We start from the raw sequence: 22,655 nt of genomic DNA, 5'->3' as shown, positions 1-22,655 counted from the left end.
TCTTGTTGTTTCTTAGGCACTAGTGATTAATAATATAAATTGTTGATGGAAAATAATGAATTAGTACTTGAATATGCAATAACTTCTAGAAGTTGCTCTAATGAAATATTTAACCATTTTTCTTTCAGTTTATTTGTCACCTTGTCAGCAACTGTTATAGTATAAATTCATATACTTGACGTCTTTCAGCATACTTGGGTTTTGCCTTTGTTTATCCTAAGCTCAGGATACACACATTTATATGCATATACACATATATACACAGAGAGAAACACGGCGATTCTCCTTGACACTACACTTGAAATTAATATTGATGGTATCAACACACTTGTTTCTGCAAGGCTATGATTTTTTTTCCATATTCTAGCATTAAGTTTTACCCTTTCCTTTTGACCTATGATTTAGACACATTATAAACGAGGTAAGATTAGCTTTAGAATGACAGTCTAAATCTCTGATTCTTTGATGAATCGGCTAAAAAATTTGCTGAGCTATTTTTATTCTCTTATAAGTTACAATTTAAGGAGTTTATGGTAAAGAATAATCCATTCCACTATTATCTAAATAGATTTTACTTTCAATCATGTTTTGGCTTTCCCCCAAATTTTATGCAGTGTGTAATGAAACATTTTGGTTGGTTTTAATATAGTTTCATTTCTTAAATTAAGTCAATATACATAGCATGGCAAAGGGATCATGTTTGTTTCTTGTGTGCCTATTTCTTTTCCCATTTATTATTATTTGGGTATGAAAAAATGCTTCAGAGATACCAATTATTTATTCAGTTAGATATTTTTCCTTGCTACTACAAAAGCACCTGGATCAAGTTTAAAACCCAATTTCATTATGTAAATCGGCATATGATATTTGCATACAGTGCTTGTTATTTGTATGCCTAGAGTCAATTGAGATATTATAATTTTTATGCAAAAATAGATAAATTCACAAACCTTTGTTAAAATTTTTGTTACTATTCCATAGACATTAGGTCTATACTCATCTCAATATTAATGCATTTGCTGTTAGAACAAAATATTCTAGATAGATTTTAGAAATATTATGAAGTTTGAAAAGGAGAATTTTCATACTATAAAAATTAATAAGTGAAAATTATCATGAATAATATATGAACTATCATAAAATATACCATTTTAATATTTTACTACATTTTATTTTAAATAAGCTGACTTTTAAAATAAATACAAACCTTTTATTAAAATATATCTTTTATGTTACATTATAACTGACTTAAAGTATTTTGCTTCCAAATTTCTATATCTCAGTTATTCTTTAACATGTGGAATTTTATGTGTCTAAGTTAAAGAGATTTTATGTCTTGCCCACTGAACAAAAACCCTTACATCATAGCCAATAGACAAAAACCTTGTTGTTTTCTTCGACTTTGAGAGACAGAACAAACTACAGAGAAAAAGGCAGAGGGGAAGGAATTGACCAGTTAACAAGTGCTAAAAAGGCCTCAGAATTATTCTATACACATAACCAAAATTATTCCAAGATAAAGTGAGTGGAGGTACTTATAACCAGTTCCACAAAGTGCTTCACTATGGCACAGTTTTTCATTCAAGTAGCCCTTGATGTTAATTCTAAACTTTATTTTAATAATATAAAAATTGGGAAGATGAGAGTTACTACAGTGTGATTTATCTCAGACTTGTTTTATCCTATTTTGGGATCTTCTGTTTGCAAGACAGACTTGTCTATTCCAACTATTCATCTTTCTCTGTCTCTCTTGCTCCCCATTTCTTTGTCTAGAATAGGATCAGCTCAATGCAACTTGCTCAATATTACTATTTTATTGCTACTTGGGAGGAATATTTTAGCCTTTAAGAAAATAAGTAGTCATGTATTGAATACATTCCTGGTTAGTTATAACGTTCTTCAAAATCTGTTTGAAATAGTTTAAATATAAACACCCCAAAATTTAATGAGACATAAATCCACTCCCTGTAAATAAAAATCCAAGCCTGTTGTAGCATGTTAAAAACAGATGCTGAATAATGTGCTTCACACACACACATTTCCTTATTGCTGAAGAAAATAAGTCAACTTTTCAGCTTCTACAAAGAGAACATTGCTAGAATGATGATTAAACATAATTTTCCTTAAAAAAACTAACTCTACCTGTTGTCTTAGAATCAATACCAAGTATTGATTCCAGTGCAGATGCACTCAAGGGCTCAGTCATTGAGATCAAGTGACTTGACCAGTCACAGAACTAGGAAATATCTGAAATCAGATTCAAACACAGGACCTCCTATCTCTAGAATTGTCTTTCTCTCCACTGAGCCACCAAGAAGTCTCTAAACAGAATTCTCATCAGCAGATTTTATCATTTAAAAAAATCAAATTCTTTTTTGGTATTTAAATTATCAAGAATCTAGGTATTCCTTCCACTGCTATAGCTGTTTACCTATCTGTTGTACTTTTGCAACATGTATATAGTGATTAACTTGATGGTTTTTTTATATCTACAATTTAGGTACTTTAGAATCTTTGATTAAAACTATATATTTTGCCCTATAAACTCTATTGAATGGCAATGAATTTCACGGAAGGGGAAATTTAAATTTCTGATGTTGGAGAGGCACAGGATAAAGTCATTTTAAGCACTGAAGCTTCTGGAGAATTTTATTTTCCATAAGAATTCCCTATTCAATTGATCATCTGTACAAAACATCCTCCATAATATTGATCAATATCTTTGCTCAGTATATCAGGACTACTATGAATTATTTAATATTAATAAAAATCATTAAAACAAAATATCCTAATAGTGCATTTATCAATTTGTCCCTGAGATATCAATATATGTGATACTCCATTTATTTTTATTTTTTATTTGGTCAATTTTGAACATTATTTCTTAGTTACAAGAATCATATTCTATTCCTCCCTCCCTTCCCCCCATCCTTTCAGTAGCTGACACACAATTCCACTGAGTATTACATGTATCCTTGATCAGAACCTATTTCCATGCTGTTGATGTTTGCACTAGGATGTTCATTTAGAGTCTACATCCCCAGCCATATCCCCTTCGACCTATATCATTGAGCAGTTGTTTTTCTTTGGTGTTTTCACTCACACAATTTTTCCTCTGAATGTGGATAGTGTTATTTCTCATAGATACCTCCAAGTTGTTCAGGATCACTGCATTGCCACTAATGGAGAAGTCCATTACATTCAATTGTACCACAGTGTATCAGTCTCTGTGTACAATGTTCTCCTGGTTCTGCTCCTTTCACTCTGCATCAGTTCCTGGAGTTTGTTCCAGTCCCCATGGAATTCCTCCACTTTATGATTCCTTTGATCACAATAGTATTCCATCACCAACATATACCGCAATTTATTTAGCCATTCCCTAATTGAAGGGCATCCCCTCATTTTCCAATTTTTGGCCACCACAAAGAGCGCAGCTATGAATATTCTTGTACACGTCTTTTTCCTTATTATCTCTTTGGGGTACAAACCCAGCAGTGCTATGGCTGGATCAAAGGGCAGACAGTCTTTAAGTGCCCTTTGGGCATTATTCCAAATTGCCTTCCCGAATGGTTGGACCAATTTGCAACTCTACCAGCAATGCATTAGTGTCCCAATTTTTCAACATCCCCTCCAACATTTATTGCTTTCTTTTGCTCTCATATTGGCCAATCTGCTAGTTGTAAGGTGGTACCTCAAGAGTTGTTTAGTCAGGAGGGATTTAAAACACTTTTTCACATGCTTATTGATAGTTTTGATTTCATCCTGAGAAAAATGCCTATTCCTCTCCCATGACCATTTTTCGATTGGGGAATGGCTTGATTTTTCATAGATTTGACTTAGTTCCTTATATATTTGGGAAATTAAACCCTTCCTCTCCCATGACCATTTGTCGATTAGGGAATGCCTTGATTTTTTAGTTCCTCATATATTTGGGAAATTAAATCTTTGTCAGAGAGTTTTGTTATAAAAATGTTCTTCCAGTTTGTTGCTTTTCTTCCAGTTTTGGTTGCACTGGTATTGTTCATACAAAAAATTTTAATTGGATATAATCTAAGTAATTTTATATTTTGCAATGTTCTCTATCTCTTACTTGTTCTTAAATTCCTTCCTTTCCTACAGATATGACATACTAATCTATGTTCACCTAATTAATTTAGTATTTCACTCTATATTTAAGTCATTTATCCATTTTGAATTTATCTTTGTATAGAGTATAAGATGTTGATCTAAATCTAATCTTTCCAGCAGTTTTTGTCAAAGTTTTTCATTATTTCCCCTGATATTCTTGATCTTTTGTTCTTCCAGATGAACTTTGTTATATTTCCAAATTCAGTAAAAAAGGTTTTTTTTGTAGTTTGATAGATATGGCACTGAATAAGTAGATTAATTTGGGTAGGATTGTCATTTTTATTATATTAGCTCATCTTATTCATGAGCAATTAATGTTTTTTCCAATTGTTTAGATCTTGTTTTAATTGTGTGAAAAGTATTTTGTAGTTGTGTTCTTATGATTCCTGTGTTCATTTTGGCAGATAGATTCCTAAATATTTTATATTGTTTAGAGTGATTTCAAATGGAGTTTCTCTTTCTAACTTCTGCTGAATTTCATTGGAAATATATAGAAATGCAGATGATTTGTGTCAGTTTATTTTTGTACTCTGCAACTTTATTAAACTTATTATTTCCACTAGCCTTTAGTTGATTTTCTGGGGTTCTTAAAATATACCATCATATCATCTGCAAATAGTGATAGTTTAGTCTCCTCACTGCCTACTTTAATCCCTTCAATTTTTTTTTCTTCTCTAATTGTTACTGCTAGCATTTCTAGTACATTATTGAATGAAAGAGATTATAATGGGCATCCTTGCTTCACTCCTGATCTTATTAGGAAGGCTTCTAACTTGTCCCCATTGTAGATGATACTTGCTGATGGTTTTAAATATATACTGTTTATTATTTTGAGGACTGACTCTTCTATTCCTATACTTTCTAGTATTTTCATTAGGAATGAGTGTAGTATTTTGTCACAGACTTTTTCTGCATCTATTGAGATAATTATGTGATTTCTATGGGTTTGATTATTGATATTGTGAATTATGTGAATGGTTTTCCTAATATTAATCCATTCTTACATTCCTGGTATAAACTGCACCTGATCATAGTGTATGATCCTTATGGTCATTTGCTGGAGTCATATTGCTAGTATTCTATTTACGATTTATGCATCTATATTCATTAAGAAGATTGGTCTATGGTTCTCTTTCTCAGTTTTTGGTCTTCCTGACTTTGGAATCAGTACCATGTTTGTGTCATGAAAGGAATTTGGTAAAACTTCTTTTCTTATTTTGTCAAATAGTTTGTATAGGATTGGGATTAGTTGTTCTTTAAATGTTTGATAGAATTCACTTATGAGTCCATCTGACCTTGGGGATTTTTCCTTAGGAAGTTCCAAGTTCCTTGATCACTTGTTCAATTTCTTTTTCTGAGATGACATTGATTAAGAATTCCATTTCTTCTTTTGTTAATCTGGGCAATTTATATTTTTGTAAATATTCCACCATTTCACCTATATTGTCATGTTTATTGCCATATAATTGAGCAAAGTAGTTCTTAATAATTGCCTTAATTTTATCTTCATTAGAGGTGAGATTGCCCCTTTCATCTTTGATACTGTTAATTTCATTTTCTTCTTTCTTTTTTAAATTAGATTTAGTACTTTATCTGTTTTTATTTTTTTCAAATTACTAGCTCCTAGTCTTATTTATTAGTTCAGTATTTCTTTTATTTTCTATTTGGTTAATTTCTCCTTTAATTTTTAGGATTTCCAAGTTAGTTGTCATCTGGGGATTTTTAATTTGTTCTTTTTCTAATTTTTAAAGTTGCAGACCCAATTCATTGATCTCTGGCTCTCTATTTTGTTGGTAAAGGTACTCTGTGATATAAATTTTCCCCTGAGTATTGCTTTGGCTACATGCCATAAGATTTGATATGATGTCTCCTCATTGTCATTCTCTTTAAAGAAGTCTAATTGTCTCTATGATTTCTTCTTTGATTCACCTTAGATTATTTAATTTCCATGGACCCTTGTTAATTATAATTTTGACCTAATTATGTATCATGTACTGCTGAGAATGTATATTCCTTTTTATTCCCATTTAATTTTCTTCTTATATATGTTAACTCTAATTTTTCCATCATTTCATTTACTTCACTTGCCTCTTCTTATTTATTTTTTGGTCAATGCACTTCGTTCGGAGAGGGGAAGGTTAAGATGCCCCGCTAGTATGGTGTTACTATCTATTTCCTTCTTGAGTTCCTTCAATTTTTCCTTTAGAAATCTAGATTCTATACCATTTGGTGCATAGTACCCTTTAACAGAATGTAACTTCTTTCATTATCTCTTTAAATCAGATAAATTTCTATTTTGACTTTGTCTGGTGTCATGATTGCTATTCCTGCTTTTTCGTGTTTACTTCAGATGATGTATAATATATTCTACACTAGCCTTTTACCTTAAATCTTTTTGTGTCACCCTGCCTCAAATATGTTTCTTGTATACAAAGTATAGTGGGATTCTGTTTTTTAATCCACTTTGCTATCCACTTCCATTTAATTGGTGATTACAGCTTTATGATTACTGTGTATTGCTCTCCATCATTATACCCTTAAATTTCTGCTCTTTTCCCTTTCACCCTCTTCTTCTTCATCAGTATTTTAGTTGTTGTGACCCCACTTCCCCCTCCCTTCTATTATCCCCTACTTCTGTTGTCTTGTTCTCCTTCTACTTCTCTGTATGTTACGATAGTATTCTTTGCTCCACTGAGTATCCTTTTTTCCCAGTCTGAGCCAGTTACGAAGAGAGTAAAGTTAAACATTGTAAGTCACCACCCTTATCCTCCCCTCTCGGTAATGATTTTCCTCACCTCCTTATGTTATATAATTTACCCCATTCTATGTCTCCCTTCCCTTTTCTTTCAGTGCAAGCCTCTCTTTCAGCTCTTGATTGATTTTTCACATGTCATTCATATGTATACATATCATATCATACATACATATCATTCCCCTTTATCAAATTTACATATAAATCTTATCATATACATCATATTATTATAATCAGCTTCCCTTTCCACCCTTGTTTTATGTAAATTTCCTCCTATCTTCCCTACTACTGTTTCTTGACTTCTCACAAAATCATTAGTTTCTAGATGGTCAATTTTTATTTTTAAGGTCTAGTTTTCCTCTGTCAGTTTTTATTTCTCTTTTTTCAATGGCCCATTTCCTCAATTGGCCCATTTCGTGGGACTTCTTTGGATGGAAGGGTTCTGCTCTGTTTAGGCCGAGAGTGAAGCTAGGAATCCCAGTCTGAGCTTGGAGTGAGGACACAAAAATTGGTGTGGGGTGAGGATACTCAGGGGAAGCCTCCCTTGGATCTTTTTGTCCCCAAGTATGCATGGAGCTCCAGGACCGGGCAATAAAGGGTATGCTTAATTGAATCAAAATTCAATACCTGATCCTATGCCTGGGGCTAGAATCTGATCAGCACCTGACCTGATCAAGTTCAGACTGAGATCAAATGCTTACATCAAAACCTGAGGAAAGTCTTTAAGCATCTCAGGGTCAATTGAATCAGCAGGGAGAAGGGACTCTCAGAGCTCTCAGCCATCAGAGCATCAGGTAAACTAGTAACAGTCCAGAAAATAAGCCAAAAATAACATCAAGGAAGGACTGAAATTTAAGAGGGTACCCCATGGAGTCAGCTGGGTGGCTCAGTGAATTGAGAGCCAGGCCCAGAGACAGGGGATCCTGGGTTCAAATCTGGCCTCAGATACTTCCTAGCTGTGTGACCCTGAGTAAGTCACTTGACCCCATTGTCTAGTCCTTATCACTCTTCTGCCTTGGAACCAATACCTCATATTAATTCTAAGATGGAAGTTAAGGGTTTTTTTTAAAAAGATGGTACCCCCAACTCCCCAGAATATAGAGTCTACCAATAAATAGATAGGAACAATGAGCAAACAATCAAAAAGCATCTAATTCTAAAGATTGTTTATGGAGACAAAGAACTAGCTGTAGACACAGAGGGTGACAGTGAAAGCAAAGTAAACACACCCAAGGTCAAAAAGAAAAATATCATTTGGACACAGATTCTGGAAGAGCTCAAAAAAGACTTCAAAAACCCATTATTAGAAGTAGAGGAAAAGTGGGAAAGAGAAATGAAAGTGACAAGAAGAAATGGGCCAATTGAAAAAATGGAGAATCAAAAACTGGCAGAGGAAATCCAGGTTTTAAAAATCAGAATTAACCATCTAGAAACTAATGATTTTATGAGAAATCAAGAAACAATAAATCCGATTCAAAGGAATGAATAAAAAAAAAAACAGGAAAACACAAAATATTTTATTGAAAAAACAACTGACCCAGAGAGCAGGTCTAGGAGAGACAATCTGAGAATTACTCAATTACCTGAAAGCCGTGCATTTTTCTAATCAGCAAATGACTACCACTGTCAGTCAGTTGTATAACTAATGTGGACTGGCCATAGAAAGTTGCTGGAGCTGCATATTCTCTGTGACATAATTGAAAGCAATCTTTCAGTGCTATAGGTATCTGTATAATATAATTTGTTGGAAAAGTTGCCAACCAGCATTGAAAGGGCATTTACTTCCTGAAAGTTCCCAATGCCAATGAAATCAAAGATGAGTTCAAATCTTAAGTTTATATTTTCATAAGGTCAGGATATATGCAATGATGGAGAGACAGAGGGATAAAAATTCAAGCAATTTTTCATAATTATGCCATTTTTTCACAAGTTAGCTCCTCCCCTTAATGTTAAACTAAACTCATGTGAGTTCAAGCATGACAATAACAATTAATAAAGTAGAGATCTTTCCCAAACTAGAATAGAACATATATCAGTTGGAAGCAAATATTTTTCTTCAACATAATGTAGCCTTTAAATCCTATTCCAGTGTCTCTTTGTGGGATGTTGAAAACCATGCTAAAAGCCCATGAGCTTTGGCAGGTTTTTGGACAGGTTCTGAGAATAGGCAATCAATGTACTATTCTGTCATTGAAACATCAACCTAATCTATTCAGAAAGGCTGATTATGTTGGGGTTTTTGTGATCATGAGTTTTTTAGCCACAAGTCACTCTTTCTACCTTCCTTTGTGCCCTTCGTGTTTGCTGGATACCTTAATGTTTGCATAATAAATTTAATACTTGCCTTTTGAATATTTAGGAGTTACACTAACTGAGTTGGGATCTTCACCCATAGTCGTCGTACCACTGAGTCACAGCTTTTTGAAATATTGAAGTAAATTTTAAGGTAGAACAGAAGATTATGTTCAGAAATAAGTAGCTAAAATACCCTTTGGTACATTCATGTAAGGTTCGATTCCTATTGTTCTAGAAATAAGGGGATTTAAACCCTTATAATTTATCCTATCAAGATAATTCTTTTGTCAGACATATTTCTTATATTTGTGGAGGGATGCTTGATAATGCAATTGGAATAGAAATAAATAGTAAACATAGTGCTAGAGTGATTGGTAGAAAATTTTTTCATAGTAAGGACATTAATTGATCAGTACATGTAAGCTATTGTGTTTTTGGTATACAGATAAAGTCTCTTGCAGGAGAATCTAAATAGAGCTGCAGATGTGTGCATGTATTTACTTTTTCTCGAGGCATGTTCAGTATTAGCACTCATGCTCACATACTGGTCAGCCTCATTTTGGATGTAATTCCCTGAAATTAAGTGTCTTGAGTGAATGTACTCTTGGCATAGGAAGATAGAGTAAGTAGAAGTAGACTGAGGATAAAAGATGCCTTTACAGGCTATCAGTTAACAATTACAAATATTTAGGCACTTAATAGGTACTTGACTGATGATAATTTAAAATATATTAGAATGTGTAAGTCCTTCGTCAGCCTGATTCTGTATTTGTTTTAACAGACAGTGCCTCTATCCTTTGATAAATAAAGAGTGCTTATAAAGTGGTTTTATAGCTAAGTCAAACACCACCATTAAACATTTCCAGCAAGTTGAGCTCAGCTGCAGATAAGGCAAAAGGACTACAAAAATCTGACTACTTAAATATTAAAGTCAAGAGAGGCTTAGCCATGAAATGGAAGTTATGTCTACGGTCTGTATAAATCTACATAGCTGTATTTTTAATAAGAGTTTGGACATCATATGATTGCCTAATGATGAACTAAGTTACTTTTCTTTTGACCTTGATTTTTAATAAGGAATTAAGGCTATGCACACCAACCATTGAGAGTGGAAGGGAAGGATGCTTGTTAGAATGGAATAATATTTTTTAATTGAACTTTACTGGGGAAATTCTTTCAAAAAAGAAAGTGATGGAGACAATGGCTCATTAAATTGTTCATTTATACATAAATTTTCAGGGAGGGAGATAGATGTATTTGTGTGTATATTATGTGTATGAAGATAGTTATCATAGTATATAAATGAATAGATTGTAGTTAAGGATTCTTTTCTTCCTGAGTTCAAATCTGGTCTCTGACACTTATTGGCTGTGTAAGTCATTTAACCCTGTTTGCCTTATTTTACTCATCCATAATTTAAGCTAGAGAAGAAAATGGCCAGCTATTCCATTGTCTTTGCCAAGAAAACTTCCAATGGAGTCACAAAGAGACATGACTCAAACAAATAAACAACAAATAATATAAATATTCTCTATAACTATCCTATATGCATATATTATAGACATAATATGTACATTTATTACACGAGACTATAATATATTGTACATGTTATATTATAAAGAGCTAAGTATTTTTATATAACCATATATCATTACATAATCCCTGACATGTAGATATTGTACATGCATTTGAGATAGAGTTTCTATAGGCAAAGAGGGCATCTCCTTTTTGTAGTATCTGACAAGCCTCCTTCTCCTTTCTTCCTCCTGTGGAAATGCGGGATATTATAAAAGAAATATAAGTAAGGGAACACATTGCCATGGTCAGTCATCCTACTCTTCTTTATTTGGAAGGAAGTTATGAAATAAGCTGACAAGAAACAGTGAGACATGAGACGTATGTTTTTCAAGACATAAGGAACTTAATGTTCAACCCTTCTTTCCACTCCCTCCTTTATTGAGCATCCTAGTTCATGCCATCATCACGTCTCCCCTGAACTATTTTCTCTCTTTCAAATCTCCTTACTTTAGTCTATCTGCCAAATGGTTTCCAATATAATATTACAAAGATACTCTCTTGCTCATTGTGTCCTATTACCTCTAGAAACAAATACACACTTTTTTGTTTGACAATTAAATTCTTTTCAGACCTAGACTCATCCTACCTTTCCAGCTTATTATACGTTATTCTCACATGGAGCACTGGAGAGCGGAGATCCTTACCTTGACACATGGAATGGCAGATTTAGAGTACAAGATAGAGGCTAGAATGATGAGCTAGAGCCAATAAGATGAATTTAAAAGAGATGAATGTAAAGTAGTACACTTAGGCTTAACACATTTAATTTCCAAGGTATACAGTGATGATGAAAAAAGCTATCCTTTGCCATAGAAGGATCTGATGAAATCTGACAGCAGGTAGAAGCACACCATTCTTCACTGTTTCCTCCATGAATTTTTCTCTACTATAGGCAACAAGTATCTTCTTTCACCAAATAATGAGCATGGAATTATGTATTGCATTATAGTGTATGTACAATCTATATTATATTATTTCTATCTTATGAAGGAGGGAGTAAGAGAACATGGATCTATCTCAAAATGCCAGAACAATTATTATTAAAATTGTATCTACATTTAAGCTGGAAAAACATAAAAAATAATAAAAAGTACTCAATGAGGGAGGCAAGACTAGAACATTCTCTATATGGAATAAAAGGGAAAATGAAGATTTTAATGAATTACAAAAATGAATCAACAGCAGAGAGTGGCAGAAAAAAAATCTCATGCAATTTTAAATTTATACATGAAGCCTTTCCAGGTTGGAGGGACCCTCAATGCTGTTATTCATTTGCAATTGAGAACACAGAGACACCTTTACACCACAATAAGATAGCCAAATTGTAGTTTTGAGGAGGAAGAAAACATTTTTAATTCTGCTAAATTTCCAAAAATTGTGATAGAATATTTATTAATTTACAAATTATAAATTAAAGTACATTGGATTATAATTAGAGAAATATCTAAATTTGTTTCCTTATTTGACACATGGAGATATAACTAAGACAACAAAATTAGACGCAATTAAAAAGTTGTGGAGAATTACAATGAATCCTGTTTCTGATCAAGAAACATTACCACAAACATCTTTCAAGTTACTGGAATATATTTACTTACAAAATTTGGAAGACACACATTCAAGAACATTTTTCTATGACTCTAAAAAGGAATATAAATTTTCTAAAATGAAGTAAATATTTTTCTCTGTTGATAAACCTGCAAAAGATCCCAGTATATCATTTTTTCTGACTAATGTCAATTAATTATTAATAATTTTACTCAGGTTGGATAAATAAAAGATATCTTTATTTTTAAAAATATTGCCATCTGAAATGGAATCAATATTAAGTATTGGTTCCAAGGTGGAAGAGCAGTAAGGACTAGGCAATGGAGATTGAGTGACTTTCCCAGGATTGTACAGCTGGGAGGTGTCTGAACACAGCACTTCCTATCTCTAGGCCTGGGTCTCAAACTACTGAGCCATCTAAATGCCCCCATAGAATATCTTTAAAGAAAAATATAGTTATACCTTTATGTGTTGGAATAAAAATTTTATAAGTTGACTCTAATGTTCTAAAAGCAGATTATAGTACTATATTTTCTCTTTGATATCTAATATAAAATTTTAGTTATTATTTTGATATGTTACTTTACTATAAGATCTACCACAATTAAATGACAATGTTTCTTAAAACTTTTGTAAGTCAATCCTCCTGAACTCCCTTTTCTTTCATCTATTAAAAAAAAACAACTACTATCTGAATATGTTGTAAATAAATCTACAGTCATATTTCCTTCCCATGTTGGTGACAATATCATAGTTCTAAAAGAACTCTGCTTAATCTATGTCTTTGAAAGGAAAAAAAAAACAATAACAGTTGTTTAAAATTACATTTTAATTTTTTTCAAATTACTTTCTGACATTTCGAAAATGTTCTCTTCCACCCATCCCCATCCCTAAGAATGCAGTGATATGATATAGATTGTATATATGTTATCATATAATACATATTTCTTTGTTTTCCATCTTGTAAAACTAGACACATATTGCTTACAGTAGAGAAAAATTCTTGGAGGAAATAAAATGAAGTGTGGGGCTATTTCAATCTACTTTCAAACCCTGTCTGTTCCTTTTACAGTGATGGATATCTTTTTTTGGCATTGGTCCCTTGGAATTGTCCTGCATCCTTGCCTTGTTGATAATAGTTGAGTCATTCATATTTGATCATCATACATGATTGTTTTGTTGCATACAATGTTTTTCTGGTTCTGCTCACTTATTGATCTTTAGCATATATGGGAAGATTATGTCTCTTATAGTCAGGTCACAGATCTTCCAATTTTTTTCCCACAGATTCATGTTTTTATTATCAAAGACAATGGTAGCTCCATATTTAGAATCTAAGACCTTACTTTCAATTGTGCATGCTATATGAGAAATTAGAAGTAGTTTTTAATTGGGAGATATAATCCAAAATTTCCTCAAGCCAACAAACTGGTTACAAGAGTGCCAAAGGCTATTCACTTCACATCTATAAAGCGGGACTCCATTTTCTTATCTACAAAATCAAGGTTTTAGATTATATTGTATCTAAGTTGCCTTCTAATTCTAAATCCTGTGAACTTGAACTATTTAAGAAATGTAAACAAATGATATATGTTATTAGTGCTGAAAAGCAAGGATGATTAGGTCAAGAATGGGCAAAGCATAACCAGTCAAGGGTTTGTTGACTCAGTGCCTTATCCTTGATGACCAAGACAAATCTCTGTACTGGTATACCCAGCCATGGAAACAAAATCAGCCTTCTTCACATTGAACAACTATGAACAATTGCACATCGTTTACAGTTTTACAATCTGTTAAAAACATAATTTGAAAGGCATATTTAAAAGATATTTCACCAAATTTCCAGAAAATCCAAAAAATCAATGAGCAGAGGGATCTGGACTTGACAGAGGGAAACTAAACATTAGTGATGACAACCTATATATCTTTGAAGTCCATAGAGGTAAACTTAGAGGGAAATAGTGAAAATGAGTGATTGATCTTGTCAGTTCTGTCTAGTGACTTAGCATCCAATAAAACTGCCTCACCTTTCACCCCTCTCTTCTTTTGCGCTCACACTTTTGCCAACCCAGTTCAGGCTCACAGAAACTTTGATGTAATAGTATCCTCATTGCTCTGCTTTTCGTCTTTGCATCCATAATCATTCATGAAACGATCAAAATAACCTTTCCTAAACAATGTTTTGACAATGTTATTCCCTTGTTCAAAATGTTCAGTGCCTTGACTCAGATAAAATTTAGACTTTGTACCTTTATCGTTTAATATATTCACATCTTGGTTCTAATCTACTTTCCCAGAGTTATTTCAAAATACTATTTATATATTCTATATTCTAGGCAGTCTAGATAACCAATTTCTCTTCAGTCTTACTCTGCTGTCTTCTACTTCTCTGTAAACTCTCCTTGATGTCTGGAATATGCTCCCATCCTTGTGAAATTCTTCTCTTTCTTCCAAAGCCCAGCTCAACTATCACTTTCTCTAAAATGGTAATGTTTTCCAAATCACATATAAAAATGATCTTTCTTTCAGTTTTATGATAACTTTGTCTTTTCTCTGCTGTTATTGTAGTCTATCATTTTCTATATTTTTGTTATTGTTATTTTATCCCTTTGAATTTCAATCACCTTGGACAAATAACTTGGAATGTTATTTTTCATTGAATCAATCAGGACTTAGTAATGTTTATTGTATTAAATTGAATTATAGCTGAATCATGGCATTTCAGATTTGGATGAAACTTCAATGGTAATAAAGTCCAACTCATACTCAAAAAATCCCCCATTATAACAGACCTGGCAAATGGTTATCTATTCTCCACTTTAAGAATTCTAGAATGGGAGCCCACCATTTCTGTAAGCAGCCCATTCTACTTACTTTTGGAGAGATTGAACATTTATGGATTTTTTCTTTGTTTTTATTTATTGTCAAGCTTAAATTAGTCTCTTTGTGAATTGCTACCTATTGTCCGTGGTTTAACTTTTGGAGACAAACAGATAAAAAATCTAATTCTTCTCCTACATACTCTTTTCAAGTACTTGAAAACAATTATGTACTACCCCACCATCCCAGGTCTTTATTCTCTAGAATAAAATGTCCAGGGTCTTCAAACACTCCTCATAGAATCTAGACTCAAGATCCACAGCCATTTTGGTTACTTTCATCTAGACATTCTTTAGCGTATCAAAACTATTCTTAAACTAGGGTGCCTAGAACAGAACACAAGACTACAGATGAGGCCTGATAAGGGAAAAGTATGGTAGGACTATACCTTATCCCTGGAAACTATACCTGTCTTTTATGTAGTTCTAGATGTCTTGATCATTTTTAGCTGCTACATCATGGTACTTTCTTATTCTAAACATGAAGTCCAGAAAATTCCATGTTTGTTAAGTATATTTCTTTACGTGCTTTTTTCCCTGTTTAATTTCATCTAATTGAGTTTAATTCAGTGTCTTAGCCTATCAATCCAATGGATACTCCCTGCCGTGTTGACATTGTACTATTATCAACTACTATTTCAGTTCTGCAATTCAACCAGCTCTGAATACATTCAATTATACAATTATATTATTAACAACATTAATAATATAATTGTATAATTACTTTCACATCATGACTTTCTCCATTCAGGTATCAATATATCATCTTTTAGAATGAGAAATTAAATGGGAATTTTTGGGGTAATTTTAGGAAATCATAGACAACATATGAAAACCAGCAGATGACACAGAAAAAGTTTAGAATGTCAAAAATGCATAAAATATATGGATAGTATTGCAAATCAACATATTATCTTTGAATAGCAGAATTGCACAAATTCTTTTCTAAAATTAAAATAAGTAAAAGTTAAATTTTCAGAAAAGAACATGAAAGTCACCAGATGACACACAAAGATTAGAAATGTAGATTTACCTTAAAAAGTTTAGTATTTCACAAATGCATAAAATATAGGTACTTGCAATTAGATTATGTGTACAGTATGAATTTTACTAATTGATAACATAAATAAATAGCTACATATTTTTTTCTCAAAATCAAATTTGTAGCAAAAGAACTCTAGGTCTTCATACTGGTTTGGGAATGACAAGTGTATTTCCTGCAGTCTTTCACATGGCTTCTGGCGATGATCTTGCCGTGATCTTTCCATCTCAGCTTTCTTATATCTTGGACTTTTTAAGTGCCATAAATGTTATTTCCATCTTGGGTCCCAAGTGTAGTACTCCTAGTGTTTCTGAAAGTGCTCTCAAGAAATAGAAAGTGATAAACTTGAAGCAAAAAGTAGAATTATTAGATATGCTTTGTTCAGACAAAACAGCTACTGCTTTTGGCCTCCATTAAGGCATTAATGAATTAACCAGAGAAGGAAATCAGTGAAGCAGGTGCTGTAGCTACACCAACAACTGCAAAATATTTGCATAAACCATAAGATTCACATCTCTGTAGTGTAGACCATACAGAGCTCTTTTGGGTGCAGGATTGTTGTTCCAAAGGCATTCCAGTAGATTCTGGCATTGTATGAGTCCCTAAAGGAACATGAAGGGGAAGGGTACACCCCCACAGTTCATGAGTCAGCAAAGACTGATTTGAAAATGTTTAAACAGAGCTTTAGCCTACATCATGTAAAAGTTATGGTAGATGTAGCATCTGCTGAACAAGAAACAGCGAGGGAAAGGGAATCTCCAGGAACCCTGAACAAACTAATTCAAGAGAAAGGCTATAAAGACTGACACACATATTCAATGTTGACAATATGCTGCCTTGCAAGTCCCAGCTTTGAAAGCTGCAAGGGATAGGGTGACCTTACCCTCTTGTGCCAGTGCCAAAGGATTCATAATAAAGACAGCTCTGATTTATAAAGCTTTGAAAGGAAAAGACAAGAAGTTCAGTAAGAAAGCATGGGGGACCAAAGTACTTTTCCTTGACTGGTTCCAACAGTGTTTTGGGCTAAAGGTTAGAAAATTCCTTGATGGAAAGGAATTACTGTTCAAATTTAAATTTTTTAAATATTATTGCTTCTGGACAATGTCCCAGACCCCCACAACCCCATGAATTCCACATCAAAGATGTTGAAGCAATCTACATGCCAACTAAAACATTTCTCATTCAGCCTCTTGATCAGGGGATAATACAGACATATAAAGCACAATATTAAAAGGAGAGGAAGATCTTAGAGAGTATGGGAAAAATGTTGATTAACATAATGTAATGAAACTATAGAAGAAGTTCAATATTGCCAGTGCCATTAGGGTATTTGATAGGTCTACAAAAGCTGTCAAGCCTGAGACTGTAGGCTCATGCTGAAAAAAAAATGTTTTGGCCAGAATGCTTCATATTATCTGGCTCTACCAGGGTTCCATATGATGCTCCATAAAGAAATCAGCTTGCAAATTTTGAAAAATATCATGGATTTGGCTAAGATGATGGATGAGGAATGGTTTGAGAATATGGAGAAAGAGAAAGTTGATGAAATACTTATCATCAACCCAGAAGAATAAGAAGTGATGACAGATGAAGAAGAGGAAGAAGAAGAAACAATTCCAGAGGAAAAAATTTACATTCAGTAATATAGCAGAGAGTTCCCATTGGTATAAGGACCATTATTATAAAATCAACCCATCAAAGATTTATGCCTTGAGAGTCAAGCAATTGTGTGAGGAGTCAATATCTTTCTACACTAACATCTTTAAAAAATGAAAAGGCAAAATCCCAAATGAAAATCACCATTTATTTCCCCAAGTTAAAGCCCTTTTGATGCCATCCCAGCCACTCCACTGACCCGTACCAGCCTTACATATTCTCCTCTTCAGCTCATGGAAGACAATAGTGATGAAGACCTTTGTGATGGTCTGCTTCCATTAATGTAAACGATGAGAATGCTATAGTCAGTTAATATAAATTTGTGATAAGGATAGGTTTGTAATAATATATAATAAGATACCATCAAAAGTGCATAGTATAGCAAATAAGTTAATGGTGCATGGATGGTATGGTATGTGTGTCTTAACTATATGACAAGAATCATAAGTCTTCTATGTGTACATATGTGGTCATGAATTTTCATCATCAACAGGCATTCAATTTGTCCATTTCGAGTTAGATTAGAGAGATGTAGCTCAGGCTAATGGTGAGTACAACTAGGGAACTTCAAAAAAAATTTTAACCGTCTTTTGTATTCAGTATGATGAATGTTATTGTCCTCAAATTTGCTTCATTTTTTAAAAATCATATTCATTTCATATTTTTATTTCTTTTCATATAATATTTTAATTTAACAGTGACTGACCTATATTTCCCTATGATCAAATACTTAAACTAAATTTTAAAACAACATACCATAAACAATCCATAAAAGTTTTCTTCTCTGGTTCAAAAAGGTCAAAAAGTTTTATGTGGGTTTTCCAGATGTCAAGGGCACTGGGCCTCTAACCCTTGTAATGTATAAAAGATACCTGAATATCATTATTTATTCCACTACAGGTCTCCATCTTTCCCTACGAAATTATTACCTATGCATTCTTAGAGTCAAATTTTAAATATGTATTGTATAATAACACATGTACACTACTGTGTACATGCTTTATCCAACAGATATTTCCGTATTCATCATGTTGTGAAAGAAGACACATATCACTAACATGAGAGAAAAATTCATGCAGGAAATAACGTTAAGAATGCTATGCTTCAATCTTCATTCAAACTCGATCTATTCCTTCTATGGCAGTAGATAACCTTTTTTTCATCATGAGTTCTTTGGGGTTGTCCTGGATCTTTGCATTCACAGTTTATTATCATACATTACTGCTGTTACATGTTTATATTGTGAGAAACAGCATGCCCATATATAGTTTTATACACATCATCTTCAAAGTTAATAAATAAACTAAAAGTTGGGAGATTAAAAAGGCTTCATGAATGATAGCATTTGAATTCATCCTTAAAGGGATTCTAAGAAAAGAAGTTAGATATAATTCTAAGGATTCTAGGAGGAAAAATCAGTTCATTCCAACTATGAGAGATAGCAATGCAAAGACATAGAGATGGGAAATGGAGTAATATTTCCCAGGAAGACTAAAACGTCCAATTACACTGGACCTCATTGGACGTGAAAAGTAATAATGATTAATGTCTAGTAAAATAGGTGGAGATCCGGCACAAGCAGAGAAGTTTATATTTGCTTCTATAGCTAATAGAGGCTATTGGAACATATTGAGTAGCGACGTAACAGCCAGAATTTTCCTTTAGGGAAATCATTTTGGCAGTTCTGTGCAGTATAGAGTACATTACATAGATTGTCAAGGCAAGGAAATCCATTTGGAAGCCATTATAATCATCCAGGAGAGATGATGAAGCCCTGAAATAAGGTGGTGGCTGTGTAGATGACAAGAAGGGAACACATGAAAGAGATTTAGCAGTTGAAAGAACCTGGCTAGTGACTGAATATGTGTCATTAATGAAAGTGAGAATTCAAGGCTGACACTGGCATTACAAATGGGGTTTTTTAAAGAGAAAAGTGTGACCCCATGACAAAAAGAGAAAAGTTTGGAAGAATGGAGGGTTTGGAGTTTAAGATAATGAATTCTGTTATGGATTGATGTGTTTGAGATACCTGTAGGACAGTGATGGTGAGTATTTTAGATACCAAATGCCCAAACTGTAACTCTCATGCTGCATGTAAGCCCCACTTCCCTTTCCCCAGACAGGGCAGGGAGGAAGTGCTCCCATTTGGCTGCTGGGCAGAGGGGTGGGTGAAGTGAGAAATGTTCTGGGCAGAGGGGTGGGTAAAGTGAGAAATGTCCTCAGGCACTATGGATAGGGGAAGGGATGTGCCATAGGTTCACCAAAAAAGCTCTAAGATATGCAGTTCAAAAAGTTCAATAGGCACTGATTCTGGACCGTAACTCAAGAGGGCTAGACATAGATCCAAGAGTTATCAAGGCAGACGACAGTGAAATCTAGGTAAGCCAGTGAAGTCACCAAGAGAAAGAAGTGAAGAGAACCCAGGACAGTGCCTGGGAGTATTCCTACAAATAGGAATATGATATGTATATACACAAAAGGATTGAGAAGGAGTAGCCTGATCATCAATAGTAGAACAAAGATGGTGGAGCACCATAGACACCTAGAAGAGAGAGAGAGTCTCCAGGAGGAAAATCTATCAAAGTTGCATCAAACCTACAAGGCTTGACAGGTGTGTCAGAAAACCAGGGATATTTGGAGCTGCCCAGATAATGCCATGCTTACCAAGTACTGATCCAATGATTCAAGTAACTTGGCACTCTTTAATTGTTCCCCAGGTTTTGTATTCTCAGGTTCAAAAATTATGTCTATTAAATGCATTCAAAACCTTTAGCCAGCATTGGCTCTGGTGACAATAGCTACCTACACAATCCTGATACAAATAAATTCATATATTTAGTTCTTCATTCTTTTCTACACTCTTTGGAATAAATAATCTAAATTCTTTCATAAAATCACATAAATATTTCACTCAAGGCACCATTGTGTTGAATTTAATAATATTTTCCTACTTCAATCATATACTTTTAAGATACTAAATTAAATTGAGAAAATTAACATAATTGATGACAAGTAACATAAAGGCACATATTTTAGAACTCAAAATATATTTTGTCATGTTTTGTATATGCATACATATATATGGATATATAATCTGAAAAATATATTGCACTTCTATATCTGTAATATTTAACATTTTCCTTAATGATTTTCTTAATTTTTCTCTTTTTAAACTCTGTTTTGATAGTTACTACAAAGGTAGTATGACCCAATGGAAATAACCTGTGACATAACGTTCTGGGATGTGGGTACTAGTCATATCTTTGCTACCAATTAGCTATTTTATTAAATTATAATAGCGATAATTATAAAATTTAAAGTTGCTATTACCATAGCAAAGACTCATTATCTCTAAGATATATGGAATGAAAAGCTTTCAAAATAATAATTTCAAACATGCAGGATGCCACACAATAATGTCAAGAGCTCAATAATAAACCTCACATTTTTCAGGGAGTTAACTAAAGCCCATTATTGTTTTTCTAAACCTTAAAGCCATTTACATCTCTGCTAAGTAGAACAAAGCATGGTTTCCAAATTAAAGACGGAGTTGAAACTAATTATCTTTGTAAGCAGTTTATCTAGGTGGTAGAACCAGAAATAATGAGTTAAAGTTGCAAGGAAGTAAAGTTAAAATCAATACAAGAAACAATTTCCTAAAAATTAGTGATATCCACTAGAGGAATGAATATAGCCTGCCATAGGAGAACTTGGGTTGATTCTTATTGAATTCTTCAAGCATACATCAGGGATGGCTTTTAGATATAGGTTGGCCACTGAAGTCTCTTAAAACTCCCAAATTCTCATAATCCTTTATAATAATGACTAGGTAGTTAATTGGGATACAGCAATTGCTAAATCAAAAGCTATCAAGACCATGTCCTGAGGCAGAAAATGTTTCATGTCCAAATTATTTTGGGGGGCAGTACAGAAATGAATTTGAATGGGAAGAAAAAAGAATAACAAATAATTGAAGAAGCCAGGAAAATGAGTTGCAAGAAAAAGAATAATGAATAAAGAGAAACATTGATAGGTGCCAGTAAAGCTTTCCAAGATCAAGCCAGGAACAAATCTGTCTTTTGAATAGGGGTGGAGTAGGTGACAGAACAGGCTGAAGATCCGAAAATCAGAATTACAGAGAGAGCTATTGGCCAAGTTTTGTTGCCAAAAAGTCTGTGAGTCAGAATTGGGTTAGAGAAAACAAACCTGAATACCTGGTCATAGAAAAATTATTTCAACAAATGTTGGAGACTACACCTTACCTTAAAGAGGCCAAGACAGTTCACAGCTCATGAAGAGCTGAGATAGGAAAGTGGAACTCTTGGGGCCCTTACAGTATAATTCTGCTAAAAATCCATGTTGGGATCCATGATTTCCTATTTAGAAAACAAGTAAATTGATTGGAGTAAGGAATAAAGAGAAATTAAGACGAGTTCCTTAACGTATCCTTCTTCCATCCCTTCTACTACTTTCTCTTCTTTTACAGTATCTTGGAATGATGAAGCATCTCTATTTTTCTGTAGGAATACATTATCCCTAACAGTAAGCACTTCACAAAGGTCTTGAAAAATACCATATAACCCTGATGATTTGCCCAAATAGGTTGTTGGTGTGTTTTTCAATATGATGTCACAGATGATATATGGATCACTTAAAAATCAGATATTTTAAAAAAGAGTTTGCTTATATAAGCAAGTATTGCTACAACAAGTAGGGAATTTTTAAATGAAAAGCCAAGTAATCATGATTTCTATTGACTTCCTTAGTTGCATCCTGT

The 22,655-nt window shown here is 33.5% G+C and overlaps 1 protein-coding gene across 4 annotated transcripts in view; it reads left to right on the top strand.

Annotated features, from left to right (window-relative positions):
- Positions 1–22,655, top strand: part of CADM2 (cell adhesion molecule 2) — a 1,288,026-nt gene that overhangs the window by 191,076 nt on the left and 1,074,295 nt on the right. The window lies entirely within an intron of this gene.

This window comes from Monodelphis domestica, chromosome 8, assembly GCF_027887165.1.
Source record: "Monodelphis domestica isolate mMonDom1 chromosome 8, mMonDom1.pri, whole genome shotgun sequence".
Taxonomy (NCBI): Eukaryota; Metazoa; Chordata; class Mammalia; order Didelphimorphia; family Didelphidae; genus Monodelphis; species Monodelphis domestica.
Note: the sequence above shows the minus strand (reverse complement) of the source record. Positions and strands in the feature narration are given on the sequence as shown.